The sequence below is a fragment of the Ovis aries genome, chromosome 8, assembly GCF_016772045.2.
Source record: "Ovis aries strain OAR_USU_Benz2616 breed Rambouillet chromosome 8, ARS-UI_Ramb_v3.0, whole genome shotgun sequence".
In the NCBI taxonomy this organism is placed as follows: Eukaryota; Metazoa; Chordata; class Mammalia; order Artiodactyla; family Bovidae; genus Ovis; species Ovis aries.
The window spans coordinates 67475339-67490850 of NC_056061.1; the positions used below are offsets into that span (position 1 = coordinate 67475339).

Genomic DNA, 15512 nt, shown 5'->3' on the forward strand with positions numbered 1-15512 from the left:
ACTCAACTGAGTTAGTCGCTCAGTCATGTCCGACTCTTTGACAGACCATGGACTGTATGCAGACTCCTCTGTGCATGGAATTTTCCAGGCAAGAATACTGGAGTGGGTAGCCATTTCCTTCTCCAGGGGATCTTCCCAACCCACAGATTAAACCCAGGTCTCCTGCATTGCAAGTGGATTCTGTACCATCTGAGCCACTAGGCTAATCTCTATCCAACTGAAACCTCTTCAAAAAACCACTCCTAATCCTTAAATTGCTGAATGCAGGGGCCCTTCCTTAGATAACATTGTGACCGCTCTGCAGCACTGAGCACTGTGGGACACTCCTTCCTTAAACACAGAGCTCCCAGCTCAGAATCTGGCATACCAGGGGCAATAAGTAAGAGCTCCTCTATCTGTAAGATTCTTCCCCCTCAGCTTCTTTGATACTTGTCTCACTTAGTTTTTCCCACTATGTTTCTGAGACCTAAAGTATTTTGGATTCCTCTTTCTGATCTTCTAGGCCCAGGTGTCTTCTCCCCTAGATTTTTCTCCACTTTTCCTGCATCAAAATTCACACAAGCACCACTGTCTCATATCTCCTGTGATCACACTAATCATGATCTGCTTTGGATTTTAGTTGAGTATATACATTTATATCCCCAACCAAATTTTCAGCCATTCAGAGACGGCAGCTTTCTCATTTTCCTTAGTACACAACTCTAGCAGAGTACAACGTCTTGCATATGACTTTGGTTTTCCACAAATGTTGACTGGATTCAAAAACTGCCTAAAGATGTTGAATGCAATTTTTAACGCCTTCCTCTTCTCTACCCGTCATGTAGGCAATCATGTGCCAAACCTATAGACAAATAATTGTACCATCTCTCCCATCTGGGCCCTCCTTTGTATTCTTATTACCACCAACTTAGTTCAGAAATTTATTACCTCTCATGGAGACAATTCCAATGGCTCTTTAACTTGTTGACCTCCAAGTTTTCTACCTCTTACCTAGGAGGTGAGGTATATTTCAAAAATATAATCCAATCACATCATTCCTTAGCTCAAAAGTGGTTCCTTAATGTCTACCAAACTGATGTGCTAATTAATCATTGAAAGCCTTCTATACTCTCTAAATCTCTAGGTATCTCTCTTTCCTCTTCTTTCCTGTCTCCCCTTCACTTACCAATGTTGCATTCCAAACACACCAAGTTACTTTTCGTTCCAATGACATCCACATTATACATCCCAACTCTTTGCCTATGTGGTTATAATTCTCTCCATCTGTCAAAACCTTGCCCATCTTAAAAGCCTTCCTCAGGGAACACTTCCTGATCTCCAAACTCTTCCCTCCCCATTCCCTTGAGAAAATGCATGTGATTTCTTTCTCCCCTGAATTTGCAACAAATTTTATTTATACACTTCTGAGGTTGCTACTTAAGCCTTCTTATATGCAAGTCATGTATGTACTAATCTTGCCTCTCTTCTAGGTGTATAAGCAACTTAAAGACTAAAATGCAGACTTACTCATCATTGTAGTCCTCCAACCACCAGAACACTAAATTGCATATGCCAGAAATACCATAAATATTCATTGAATTTATCCAAATTAAAGCTCTTATAAATAGCCAAAAAAGTTTAGGTTCCATGTAAGAAGGATGGAGGCTCAAGCCAACTTAGTGTTGGCATCTGTGATGATTGGTGTTCTCAAAATTTCCACTTAAGGCTGATGACAGGCTTAAGCTCTGCTACAGTCAATGAATAATTTATTTGTGCAAAAAACATTCTGTTAATGGAAATCTTTTTATGGCTCAAGATCTAAAATATATTTACTGCCCTTTGGTTATTAAATGTTTGCTTTAATCATTAGTACACAAGGTAATGGCAAATTATAATTACAGGATCATTATATGCTTTTAAACTGATTGAATCAAGAATATCTCTGCTGAAATTCAGAAACTCCTCAGTAGATGGGGATGGGAGTGGATTACACTGGGACCAGCTGGCTCTCTACTACCGCCAAATTTAAGAGCCTTAGGATGTTACTGTTAGAAATACCACCAATTGAGAGAACAACTTTTGATTCGAATGGCTAACACACACTGATTTGAATGGTTAATACACTTCTTCGAGTTTAGTGCTCAAGTAAAAATGCCCCTGCTTCCCTGAACTAGACTGTCTCAGTTGAATGGCTCAAGCAAAAGAAAGAGGAAGTGCCTGTGTTTTTGCATTCCCTTGATTTTCCAGCCTGCATGAAGGTGTTCCTTTGCTGTGCTATTTCAGCAAGTCGTAAGGTGACAATGTTCATGCTTGTCAAAAGGAGAGGACAGCTATATTTTTCCCAAATGTTTTTATTTTAGGAGGCTGAAAGGTACACTTCTGGCTGCTGTGAGTACTCGGACAAGTACACAGGTTCCTGGAGAGGTAAATTTGTGGGGGATTTTGGCAGGGGTAAGTTTGAGAAAACCTAAAACCATCCTCAGCTCTAGGGAAATATTTAAGGAGCTGGAAGAACAGCAAAAAGAGGAAGAAAACTCAAGTCTTCCAATGATTTCCTGTTTCCAGCTATAAATCCTCGTGGGGAAAAAAAAAAAAAGTCGAATAGTAGAAAAGTACATGCTTTTTATCTACTTTTATCTCAAACTCAACTGGTACACAAATTCATCATCCTACAGCCCAAGCCAGCTTCTGGATTCACTTCCCTTTTTCTATTAAAAATCCTATTCAAACTCTCAAAGCCTGGTGTCATCACTGACAGCTTCTTCCTGCTCCCCGCCCCCGGAAGCACATGTGCGCACACACACACACACACACACACACACACACACACCTCCTACATCCAATCAGGCAGCCCTATATGGGCCTCCTGCACATTCTCTCTCATCTTGTCTGTGTCCTCTCCACCCGTATTGCTGTCACTGCAATTCAGGCCCTCAACACCTATCTGACCCTCCACTGCACAAAGTCAGATAGAAGGTGCTTTGAGTACAACTGTCAAATTTTCATAGGACAGGTCTAGGCTCTGTGCCCTTGGGCATTGGGTGTATGGAATCCAGGGACAGTTCTCAGAAGTAGTCACTTGTGGAGGCATCAGCAGAGTCTTAAGGGAAATACTTTGAGCTGAAAGTAGCCACAAAGGCATGAGGATGCAGAACCAAGAAGTGAGAAGCTAAGGAAGAGACTGGAGGAAGTTAAGTCAGAATTCCAGCACAGGGTAGTATAGCCATGATAGATGGAGTGTAATCTATAAAAATAAAAACACTGAATCACTATGCTGTACACCCAAAATGAAGGCAGCATTGTAAATCAACTATACTTTGATACAATAAAAAAGAAAGAATTCCTTGAACTTGGGATTTAAGTGTTCACTAAGGTTTTCTTAACAGTGCTTTCATCTGTGATGTACGTGTGGGAGGCGAGGGAAAGGGCATAACAGGAGGTGACAGCTTCTTGTGTGAATTAATGTTAAGTGCCTCCTAAGAGGCTTTCAGGGACTCTTGCACCCACTCACCCCACCCTCACCTCTACCCCCACGCCATCCAACACAACCCAGCCTGATTGAGTTTCCTAAAGTGCAGCTCTGATGACATCACTTTTTGGCTCAAAAATTTTCAGGGGCTTCCCAGCAACACAGACCAAGTTAAATGTACATCCTCAGTGCTAAGCCTGTGACAGCTTTGCTCCACATTCACAGCACAGCTACACCTGTACCTTCTAGGAAGCCTCCAAACAGAGCCCACTGTTATTTTACCTCATTAAGTCTTTGCAGAGATCAATTATTTTTGTTCTCATGGTCAAGACAGGGTCAATAAAACACCTTTGTAGGAGAATGTATGGAGTTTTGTTTTGTTTGTGGCTGAGGGGGGTTGTTATTTTACACCAAGACAAATTTTTTGCATTTGAAAAGATCACCTACAAAGCATATAAATCTGTTTAACTCTCTGCTCAGGGGCTTTCCTGGTGGCTCATATGGTAAAGAATCTGCTTGAAATGAGGGAGACCCAGGTTTGATCCCTGGCTGGGGAAGATCCCCTGGAGAAGGGCATGGCAACTCACTCCAGTATTCTTGCCTGGAGAATTCTATGACAGAGGAGTCTGGCAAGCTACAGTCCATGGTGTTGCAAAGAGTCAGACACGACTGAGCAACTCAACACACACAAAGACTTGCTAATTCATCTCCCTACTATGATTAAAATTAAATCTGTGCCCAGGTACCAATTTGAAGCTTCCGAAATGAATCTTAGATGAAAGCTCATAATCAAATGTTTTCAATAAATTCAACACTTATTTATGGAATACCTACTACTTTTTTTCAACCTCTATTTTCAAGGCTGAAGAGGAGACCAATGAAATAAAGATGCAGTCTTTGCCTTCAAGCAGCTTACAGAGTGGCAGGTGTGATAAAAGTCCTACAGGTATCACTTTACTAAAAAGCACAAACACAAAAATATGCATAAAAACATGACAGGAGAAAAATACCAAGTATTAATGGGACTCCAGGGTTTCTCAGCTGGCTCGGCGGCAAAGAATCTGCTGAAATGCAGGAGAATTAGGAGATGCAGTTTCAGTCCCTGGGTTGGGAAGATCCCTTAGAGAAGGAAATGGCAACCCACTCCAATATTCTTGCCTGGGAAATCCCATGAACAGAGAAGCCCGACTGGCTACAGTCCATGGGGTAGCAAAAGAGTAGGACACCACTGAATGACTAATCAACAAGGAGTTTCAGAGAGAAGAGATAAAGCATGAAGACCTCCCTAGTGGGTGATGCTCTCAAAATATCCAATCTAGTAATTCACAGTGAAAACTACAACTGCCAAGAGAACTAGAATTCCAAAAGCCATTCTTGATCTATAAGGATGTTGCCTGGAGTCTATGAGAGTCTCAGAGCAAGGGAGTGATTGGTGAATTTCACAGTATCATCAAGGAAGTAAAGGTGCATTGCCTTCAAGATTCCTTAAAATTGTGAGATCTTGTTCTTCCCCCAAACTCCAATATGGCATCTACTCACGTTTCATGCTAAACAGAATATACAGATGATATCAACAAATCTCTAGTATTTGAACACTCTCAGCACACAGCACAGCACAGTCAACCAGACTGGTGACCTGGCATCAAATGACATGCTGTCTGAAGTTGGGAGAACCAGGGTTGAATCCTGCTTTTATGACTCACTAATGCTGTGACTTGGAGCAAATCATTCCACTGTAACCTCCAGAGCCTCCGTTTCCTCACACACAAAATTAAATATAAGTAGTAGCCACACAATAGTTCTTGATTTAAGTGAGATCATCCAACGTGGAAGCCACTGGAAAACTGTAAAGCATTACACAAGTAATTATTCAGGTTATCCTAGAAATAAGGCATATGACTACTGAGTTCCATTGTGCAGGTTCTCCGTGGCCAATACCAGAGAAGGGGTCCTGCCACACACAGCCATCCCACACTGCAAGCTAAAGGAAGGGGCAGAAAGGAGAGGCAGGAGGGAGTACCGTGAAATGATAGAAAATCAACCCTCAGTCAGTTTTTCAAATGGCTACAAAATGTTCAAGGAACAAAATGTGCTCTGCTCAGACTACTGGTTTAATTAATCTTGCTGATGATGAATAAATGAAGGGTAAGGGACTGAATGTATGAATGAATCTAGGCATAGTCCAATGATGTGCTTGAAAAACAAAGCAGGAAGATTGAAATTTTATACAAGAGGTCAAAAAATAATTTTGAAAAAGTGAAATTCTGTAGCCAGAGAAGCTAACAGTAATGAGCTCCACTCACACAGACTGTAATGACCAAACAAACCAGTCTGTGGAAGAGTTTATAGGTCCATAGGTTTCATATCGGTTTAGTAAAACTCTCTCAGCTAACTTAAAACATAAAGGACCCAACAGAAGAACTGTAGGCATCTGAAAAATCTATAAAAATGGCTCCATTTAAAGTAAATATTTTGAAGGCCACAACACATTGAAGTTCATAAGGTTTGCTCCGAATTATATGTAACAGCAGGAAAAGCTGTATCAAACCATAGAGAACAGAGCACAAAGCTTACTTGAAACCTCATCAAATCTTTATGCATATGCATGCATGCTCAGTCACGTACGACTCTCTGCGACCCCATCGACTGTAGCCAACCTGGCTCCTCTGTCCAGCGGAATTTTCCAGGCAAGAATACTGGCATGGGTTGCCATTTCCTACTCCAAAGGATCATTCCAATGCAGGGATCGAACCCATGTCTCCTGCATTGCAGGCAGATTCTTTACCATCTGAGCCACCAGGAAAAATGTGTCTAAATAAAATGGATTAAAAAATCTTCCATCTTATTTCCCATATTGGTATAAGTAATGACAAAAATAACTTAAAAACATATAAAGGAGCAGATGGATGGATGAAAACTGAATCTGGGGAAATCAGAAAATACAGCAATTTCTACAGGAAATAGAATTACATAGTTTGGATTTTCTAATTCAAAGTAAGATTTTGATAACTTTTGACTCTTAAAATTACTATCATAACTGTAGAATTCTCATCAAATTAATTACTTCTCTGAAATCCGATTTCCTCAAATGAATATAGAATCCTTTATTCTTACTTTTCAGGATGAAGCAGCTATAGCAAAAAAACCTGACTCTGCAGAACATATTCAGTGAATGCTAATAATTTTCACCCTCCGTCTTATCTTTCCTCAGCTTAAAGAAGACATACTACTTACATAATTCTGAAATAATTGCATTCAATGCAATGAGAGCATATAACTCTGTGCACCTGATTTAAAGGTCTATATAGTCCAGCTACTAGTACCTGAAAATGAATAAGGTCAAGATCGGTCAAAAGCACTGGCTACCTGAAGGACAATGGCAGGACATAAAAAGTTACATTATTATAAAGTAATTTGTATTTATTGTCTTTTTATAAAAAATACCATAAAAGGAAGACCATCCTAATGATGACAGTTTTCTTTTTTTATCATGTAAAATTTTATCATACAAACTCTCCCTTTTTATTTATCCTGTTTTCTATCACTAGCAGTTTTGAGTGGGGGGAAAATGGACACATTTAAAAAATTTTTTATTTGGGGAAAAAAAAAAAAATCCTTGCTTGAGTCAATGGAGAAGACCAGGCTCACAGATAAAGTGATTGACAGCTTGCTGATAATGTCATATACAGCATGAAAAAAGCTGACTGGTTTCATATGATGTGTGTCTTATCAAAATGAGTATTTGTTTTTATGGAGTATTTCAACAAGTATTTGGTTTAATGGAGAAGAAGTACTCATCTCTATGAGCTATGTCCACAATGACATGCTAAAGAATCAGTCATGTGATTAATAAAGTACAATTACTGTTACGTTTAAACCATGATTGTGACTTAACCGTGAATAACCATTTTTATTATTACTACTAGTTACTGAGTCTCTACCACCTGCCAAGAGTTTAATCCTCATGTAACCTTACGAATTAAGTTGTGCCTTTGTGTAACTCAAAAGAAAAATTATTTTAAAACGCAGTGACTGACTTAACCAAAGATCTGACATAACCAAAGGTGCTCAGAATTCACAGTGAGATAAGCAGGAAGGCCAACATCCATTCTCACGAGGCACTTACAGAACAGTTTCCTAAACATAATTTAAATTAGGTCCCACCAACCAAATTTAACCGTTATACTCTAGGGTACTTTGGGAATAACTGTATAAGTCAATCCTTGTGAGCAGATGGAAAATGAAATGTGGCAGACAAAGACATTTAAGTGAGTAGTTCAGAGTATCAATTTTCATCTTCCATTATGGCTACTGAAGAAATTAAGGTTTTGCTTTTGAAACTTCTTTACCATTTCTCTTCCTGATGGGTTTTTCATCTGCTCCGTTGTTGTTCAGTGACTAAGTTGTGTCCGACTCTTTGTGACCCCATGAATGGCAGTACACTAGGCTACCCTGTCCTCCACAATCTCCCAGAGTTTGCTCAAATTCATGTCCACTGAGTTACCCTAAAAAATTTCCCAAAAGTACCATGTGCCCATAACAGTAAAAATTTGGTCACAGATGAATCTTGGGTCCATGAACTTAATATCTCTGCACTCACTGGATGCTCAAAAGCTATACAAACAAATCAAGTTCCAGGGAAGTTGCCAAAGGAAGATTATTCTAGACAAAGCTAAAGCAACTGTTAGCAATGCATAAACCATTTTCAACAGTATCCCTGAAAAACCACCTGACCCATCACGTCTGAAGATGCCCACAGGTAAAGCAGACACTGTTAGTTTGGTTTTGAAGTCTGTTCCCTGAATGGTTAGACACATCTTCTCATTTACCATCATTCATCAGATTTTTAAATACCTTCAGTTTATCCAGAGGAAAATTAAGTAACAAGCTGTACAATTTAGAATCATGAATAAAACATAGAGTTTCAGAAACTCAAATCTTATGACCTGGACTAGGAATATAAAATTTTTTCCACCTTTTCTGTTACTGTATAAAGAGTAAGCATTTGCCTGGTTAAAACAAAAATTAGCAAACCCTAAAATCAGTATTGTTTAGATTTCTGACTTTAAAAATCTGTTTGACAGAGCAGGCTTTACTATACTGACATCTTAACAGTAACCAAAGTCCTGTTCCCACTAAATTTTGGCTTGGCAGCCCCCAAATTTGCTAAAAGCCTAAATTCTTCCTGGTTAAGAATTCTGTACCTTAAGAGCATTGTGAAGCAACACAGTGCAACAAGGAAGCTGGATTAAGCAAGTCCTTCAGATTGCTATTCTTATCACAGAAACCAAGCCTTCTGCAAAATGAGAATAAGGAGAGTTACTAATTTACTCAGGGTCTTCCCAGGTGGTGCAGTAGTAAAGAATCTGCTTACCAATGCAGAAGACACAGGTTCAATCCCTGGGTCGGGAAAATGTTCCTTTTAGCAGGGGACCCCAACCACCCTCCCCTCACCCCCGGGGCCACACAGCAGGAGGAGTGTGGAGGGCAGGCAGGTGAGCGAAGCTTCATCTGTATTTACAGCTGCTCCCCATCACTCGCATTACTGCCTGAGCCCTGCACCCTGTCAGATCAGCAGCAGTACTGAATTCTCACAAGAGCTCAAACCCTCCTGCTCTTGAAGCATCCTGAAACCACCATCCCCTGCCCTCAGTCTGTGGAAACACTGTCTTCCACCAAATCAGTCCCTGGTGCCAAAAGGGTTGGGGACTGCTGCCTGACACCTTAGATTTGAATCTGATACTATATAGTACATAATATCTCACTAAAAGTAAAATCTGATATTCGAACATTACCTTAGATTACAACAAGCAAATAATCATTAGAACAGTAAATGAAAGGATCTGGTTTCAAACTATAAATGACAACATTTTCTAATCTTCTCATCTTTCTCATCAGGTTGGTTCTGCTGACGTGGTGAAGTTCATTTAGACAGCATCCTAGACATCTTTCACAGGTTTTGAGGGCCTCAAATTATGAGTGTCAAAATTTCACATAAAGCTTAACATCTGGGTTGAGAGATCATTCCAATAATTTTGAAATCAAACCACATAGAAAGTACTTGACTCAACTTACCCAGTGGCTAAATGTTAATGAATTGGTCAAAGAGTGTTCCAAACAAATCAATTCACTTAATTTTTCAAGTAGATCCGATTACTGTTGTCTTTTAAAAAATTCAAAGACTCCACCTATTGAGGAAAGAGAAAAAAACACAACAAAGGATAGCATTTAAACCAGAGGAGCATTATATGGTCTATATATTAGTAACATGGAAATCAAAGCAAGATGATTATTATTATTATATATCTAAGTTACTGTGCTACTTAAAACTGTAAAACAACAAAAGCATCTGGCAACTAGATTAAATTTTCCAGTTTGAAAATAAAAAGAATGTTCAGGCACAGAAAAAGCAATAAAATAACAATGTGTGAGAGCAGAAGCGTTTATTTGTACTGATTGGCACACGGAAGTGATGACTATATAATGTCAGTTAGGATATGTATGTAAAATTAGAGATGAGTAAAAGATGTAACTGACTACTCTGGAATTCCATTCATTGATTCTTATTAATTTACTGATGCAATGAAAATGTGGAGATTGCAGTTTTTATAGCAGGTAAGTCCTAGTTATAGGCAATCTGTCTTGATGAATATAAATGAATACCCAGATAGATCATTTGGGAGAATTCACTAGCATAAATTTCCAAATCATTCTTAGACTGTTACACCCTGTCTCCCACAGAAAGTGTTTACTAAAGACCCATAAACAGCTTAATTATGGTTCATAAGTAATATCAGCTAATTCTATTCATCTTACCCATAGATGTGCATTTTCTGAAGCTCAAATATTAACTTGCTATCTTAGCTTCAAGAGAAAGTTTGACAGAAGGCAAAGCTATATCTCAACTGACGAGAACCTAAGATAAATGGGAATCTGGGAGGCTGAGCAGAAGAGTGAGAAAATTGGACAGCTTCTAGCTACTTCTGAATCAGGTCCTCCCAGGGTAGATTAAGAAACTTTAAAGTTCTAGGACATAAGACACACCTATATTCCAGTGAAAGTTAAAAACCTATTGCAAGGTCATAAATATATAATTTTTATAATGCAATTTGGAATTAACCACATACTGTCACTCCACGAGTCCCACTACACATATTGTTAACAGAAAAATTGAGCTACGTCAGTTATATATTTAAAAAAAAAAAAGGTTTAAATAGATTTGTTACCCACTATTTGAAGGTAGATGCTCCAACAAAACAAAACAAAATTGTTCCTACTAATGGAGAAGACAAATAGTAATAATAATACTAAGTAGAAATCCCCAGTAGCCATGGGAAATATGTTTTCACGTCAAAGACAACCAATGTCTAGATGCTAGTCTTGCTACTATTCAACAAATAGTTATCTAGGAAACTCATTTGGATATGGTCCTCATTAATGGTGATAAATAGTCTTAATTATTATTCTAAGGTTCTTGCCATAACTACGACAAGACAAATGTCAAATAGTTCGGTTATTTTAATTACACTAGACCATTACATTGTTTAGGTTTAGAGTACCTAAACAATGAAACGCAAAATGGTACAATGCACATAACTTTCACATTGAGTATCTAAGAGCTGTGACATATTTTTTTGGCACCTTTCCAGGCCCTTTATGAAAGAGTTAGTTATACAAAGGTGCTTTCAAACAATGTTCAGTCACTAGCTTCCTATCACCTCTGGGTGCTTACACGATGGTTTTGTGCTATCATACTGTTAAGGTTAGCCACTTTCTAGGAAAAATCCAGGGTACTGCCCATCATGATACAGAACGACTTGAAGATCCTAAGAATCCTTTCCTCATCGATGCTTCGATGTATAATGTGAAACTGACCTGTACAAGTGTCTAGATCTACCATCGCTCTGTTCGTTATTTAGATGAAATATTGTTTTCTTAAATTATGTATTCATATTTCTTTCTTCACTTCTGGCATCATTTCATGGTTGGCCACCAAGCCAGAATCTTATTTAGGTTTTTCGTTCACAATATAGCAAATATGCTCTAGTTTCAAAATAACTAGGACTATCTGAGTGGTCAGTGATTTCGAATTATTTAGGAATTTTTCAGCATGAGTGCTCCCTAAAGTGAAAGTGAAGTCGCTAAGTCGCTTCCCCATGAACTGTAGCCCACCAGGCTCCTCCATCCATGGAATTTTCTAGGCAAGAGTACTGGAGTGGGTTGCCATTTCCTTCTCCAGGGGACCTTCCCGACCCGAGGATCAAACCCAGGTCTCCCGCATTGCAGGCAGATGCTTTTACCATCTGAGCCACCAGGGAATCCCTACGAACTGCTCCCTACCAAGCTTCAAAAGCAGTAAGTACAAAATATATTAATTTTATGTATGGATGATTTAGTTAAATGATTGCCGTAATTTACACAGAAGGTATAGATATGTTGCCTGTGTAATAAGTGAGTCCCATGTTTGCAAACCACGATACAACATTCCCTAGAAATGTTCATTTCCTTAGAAATGACTAACAACTGAGAGATGATGGTTGATTTCCTATAATTACACCATGCAGTAGTACCTATCTAAAATAATTTTGTAACCTGATGAAAGCAGTTGAATCCCACCTCCTTACATTCATTTTGTTTTTATTGCCTGCCTTACCACACTAGGGAAAAAGGAAAACAAGACCAAAAATAAAAAACCACCCCACCTCAGTCAGTGGTATTTGGGCTCCATCAGAAAATCTAAATACATTTGAACTTTGTATTTCTGTCAAGTATGTGGTCTAAACAATAGAGTAATTTATCATTAGCTAATATTTGATTGTACTTGTCACCAACTGGCCTAGTTTAGTCATTTTAACGTAATAAATCCATATATCTACAATGCTGGATTAGAGTGACTTTCTCTGGCTGAATGGTTCCCTATGTAACACACAGGAACCATGCTCCCTGAATTGACAAGGCTACTCTAAGAACACTTCAGCTGTCCAAGCTGTTGCCACAGTGAACACAGTAAATTACTCTCTTGGGAGCATGGAAACTACCCTTGAAGAGAATAAAGGGTACCTTGGAGTAAGTTTGTGAACTGTAATGTCTTCATAGCCCTGTACTATGGATTAGTGGTCATGGAGATTCCTCCTTGCACTGAGGATGAGGCTGAGGCCCAGAAGGTTGCAGACACTTGTCCTGGGCCACAGCCGCTAGGGAGGTCTCCTGACTACTCTTCCACCATTTTCCCCTTTATATCACAGAGCTTCTTTGCTTTCCATAAGCAAAAGTTCAATAATCTTGACCAGGAGCTTACTGAGGACCAACGACATTAAAGACACTTCTCAATTTAGGAAGAGATGATAATGGGTGCAAAGTGAGTGAGAACAGGCCCACAAATACCACAGGTGTCACACTACCCTCTTGAGCATAGTTATAGTCAAACTACTTCTTTGAAAACTTAATAAAAAACAGGCCAAGAAGAATAAAGAGACTGAGAATACCTTGAGACTCTTACATACCCAAGATATTTGGGCATATTTTGGCAGAGCTCCAAAATAACATTTAGAAAGCAGTGTCCTAACAGCCAGTTATTAGCACAGCTGCCTTACTGTCATAAATATTATTTTTCCTTATAAATAACATAACAACATTGAAGACGTTTTTAACCAGAGAAGCACCCTTAATCCTACCATGCAAACACAATCATATTCATTTAAAAAAATTTTATCCAGTATTTATTTGCCCCCATGCAACCCACTTCAGTATTCTTGCCTGGGAAATCCCATAGACAGAGGAGCCTGGCAGGCTTACCGTCCATCGGGTCCCAAAAGAATTGAACAGGACTTAGCAACTAAACATAACAACAAAGCATATTTTCACAAAGATGCTCTCATAACATCTCATGCATCTCATGCATAATTACGCATTCTGTCTTTTCATTTAACATTTCATAAACACATTACATATTTCCACATAAGTCACAAAGTTCACATTTTCATCAGCCATATAACGTTCAGTCGCTCAGTCGTGACTCACTCTTTGTGACCCCACGGACTGCAGCACACAAGGCTTCCCTGTCCATCACTGGATCTTGCTCAAACTCATGTCTATAGAGTTGGACATGACATCATAGTCCATAGGGCTTGCATACTTATTTAGCCATTTCCTTAATCGTTCCTATACGTGGGAGTATTTCAAATATTCTCATTTGCTTTTTTAAAATGTTATTTAATTTTTAACACCAAAACCATTTTTTATTGGGTTATAGTCCATTAATGATGCTGTGATAGTTTCAGGTGACAATGAAGGGACTCAGCCATCCATATATCTCATTTACCTTTAACACTAGAGACACAATGTTTTCCTTAAAACATTAACAAAAATATGATTGTTAAATCAAAGGGTATGAATATTTTATGGCCTTCATAAAAAAGCCTTATGGATGTGAAGAGATTGAAATGACCTATAAAGTCACCAGCAACATATGAGCATTCTACTTTCACCAAACTTCCTCACCATGGCATGTGATTAATTTTTTTGATTTATTTAATATAAAATGGCATTTCAGAGTTTCTTTCCTATTTTAATGGAAATCATAATTAATCTCATATTTTAAGATAATTTTATTTCAACTTTAATATAAAATTTAATATAATTCTATTCATATAATTTTACTATTTTTAAGTTATATGTTTTTTATGAATTTGAATGGTCTTCAATATAATAAATACATTAATTGTCTACAAATTGTCCTATAATTTTATTGTTGGATATTCACCAGTTAATATGTCTGGCGTGTATTTGGATTCTCAGTGTGAGGTATATATTCAAAGATTTTTGACAAATCTCAGGCTCCCATAATCCTGCTTACTAAGCTTGGTGTGTTATATTTTATGTATAGATTGTGTTATTATGGGTTCGTTTCTGGCTTCCTCAATCTGTTACCTTGATCTACATATTTAAAAGGGAATGTTTGTTCAGACCTAGCAAGTGTTATGTGATTGGCACTGAGTAATATAGTTGTCATGTTCATTATTACATGAACTTGTGTGTGTGTGCATTAGGTAATTTTAATTATTGTTACTGTTTCATAGTATGTTTGAATATACAGTAGGCCTAGATTCTATTCCATAGTCTCTTTTTTTCAAATATTACTTGATATTTCCTTGTGTGAACACGTATACTTGAGAAATCCTCACCTATTTTCCCAGATTATATTCTTTGATTAAGTGCATTTTCCACCCTCTATATTCAGCCACACCCAAACAATTCTCATTAACAGTCTGAAAAGAATTGTGTTGAATCACAAATATAAACATCTGTTCAATATTTTGTTTTCTCACGTGGAAAAAAACATAGTATATGATATGCACCTCTCTACTACCTTTCAACCTTTATATTCAGTAAGCATTTACATGTCTTTTCCTGTTGTGTCTTTCCTCATTTCCACTTCACTTGCTTGGAAATATTTCATCCTCAAGCCCAGCTACTAAGCTGCATTAATTCCTCACAAAGTCCCCTGAATAATACCCTGTACATGTAGGTGAATACTGATGAAATACAAGACAAGTATTTTAAGTCCCATCTTAAAACATCTTAATTGTCTCAACAAAAATGAAAATAACCTGTCTGTAAATGAGACAAGCATCACAAAATAATAGCTCCAGCAACCACTTTATTTTCTTAGTATATTTACAGGACAAAGCCCTGAGTTCATTTAAAATGAAGCTGAATGACTGAGGTTACCAAATACCCTCCTCTTCTCCCTCCATCTTGACCAATATCTCTGATTTCTGTTCTCTGTAAATAGGTTTGGATTAAAAGAGTGAGCAAGAAAAAAAACAGGGAAATGTAAATAACTTAAATTAAATATTTTAAATGTAAACTTGACTGAGAATAATGCACATGTTGTTATATTAATATATCATAATTAAATCTGCACATTATCTTCCTTGATTTAACGAACCTAAATCTTCTTTAAAAGTCTTATGTTTTATGAAATCCAGAACTGTAGATACTATGGTGAAAAAGGAGAAAGACATACAGAAGGAATGGGAGGGGAGAAGGCAGAAACATTCAC

The 15512-nt window shown here is 38.0% G+C and overlaps 1 protein-coding gene across 18 annotated transcripts in view; it reads right to left on the reverse strand.

Moving 5' to 3' along the window:
* Positions 1-15512, reverse strand: part of HIVEP2 (HIVEP zinc finger 2) — a 218819-nt gene that overhangs the window by 85994 nt on the left and 117313 nt on the right. For 14 of the 18 annotated variants that reach the window (XM_060419743.1, XM_042253541.2, XM_060419747.1 and 11 more), the window contains one exon: positions 9524-9636. The exons of the other annotated variants lie outside the window; for them this stretch is intronic. The gene's annotated coding sequence lies outside the window, so the exon portion shown is untranslated. The remainder of the gene's footprint in view (positions 1-9523; positions 9637-15512) is intronic. 18 annotated transcript variants of the gene reach the window in all.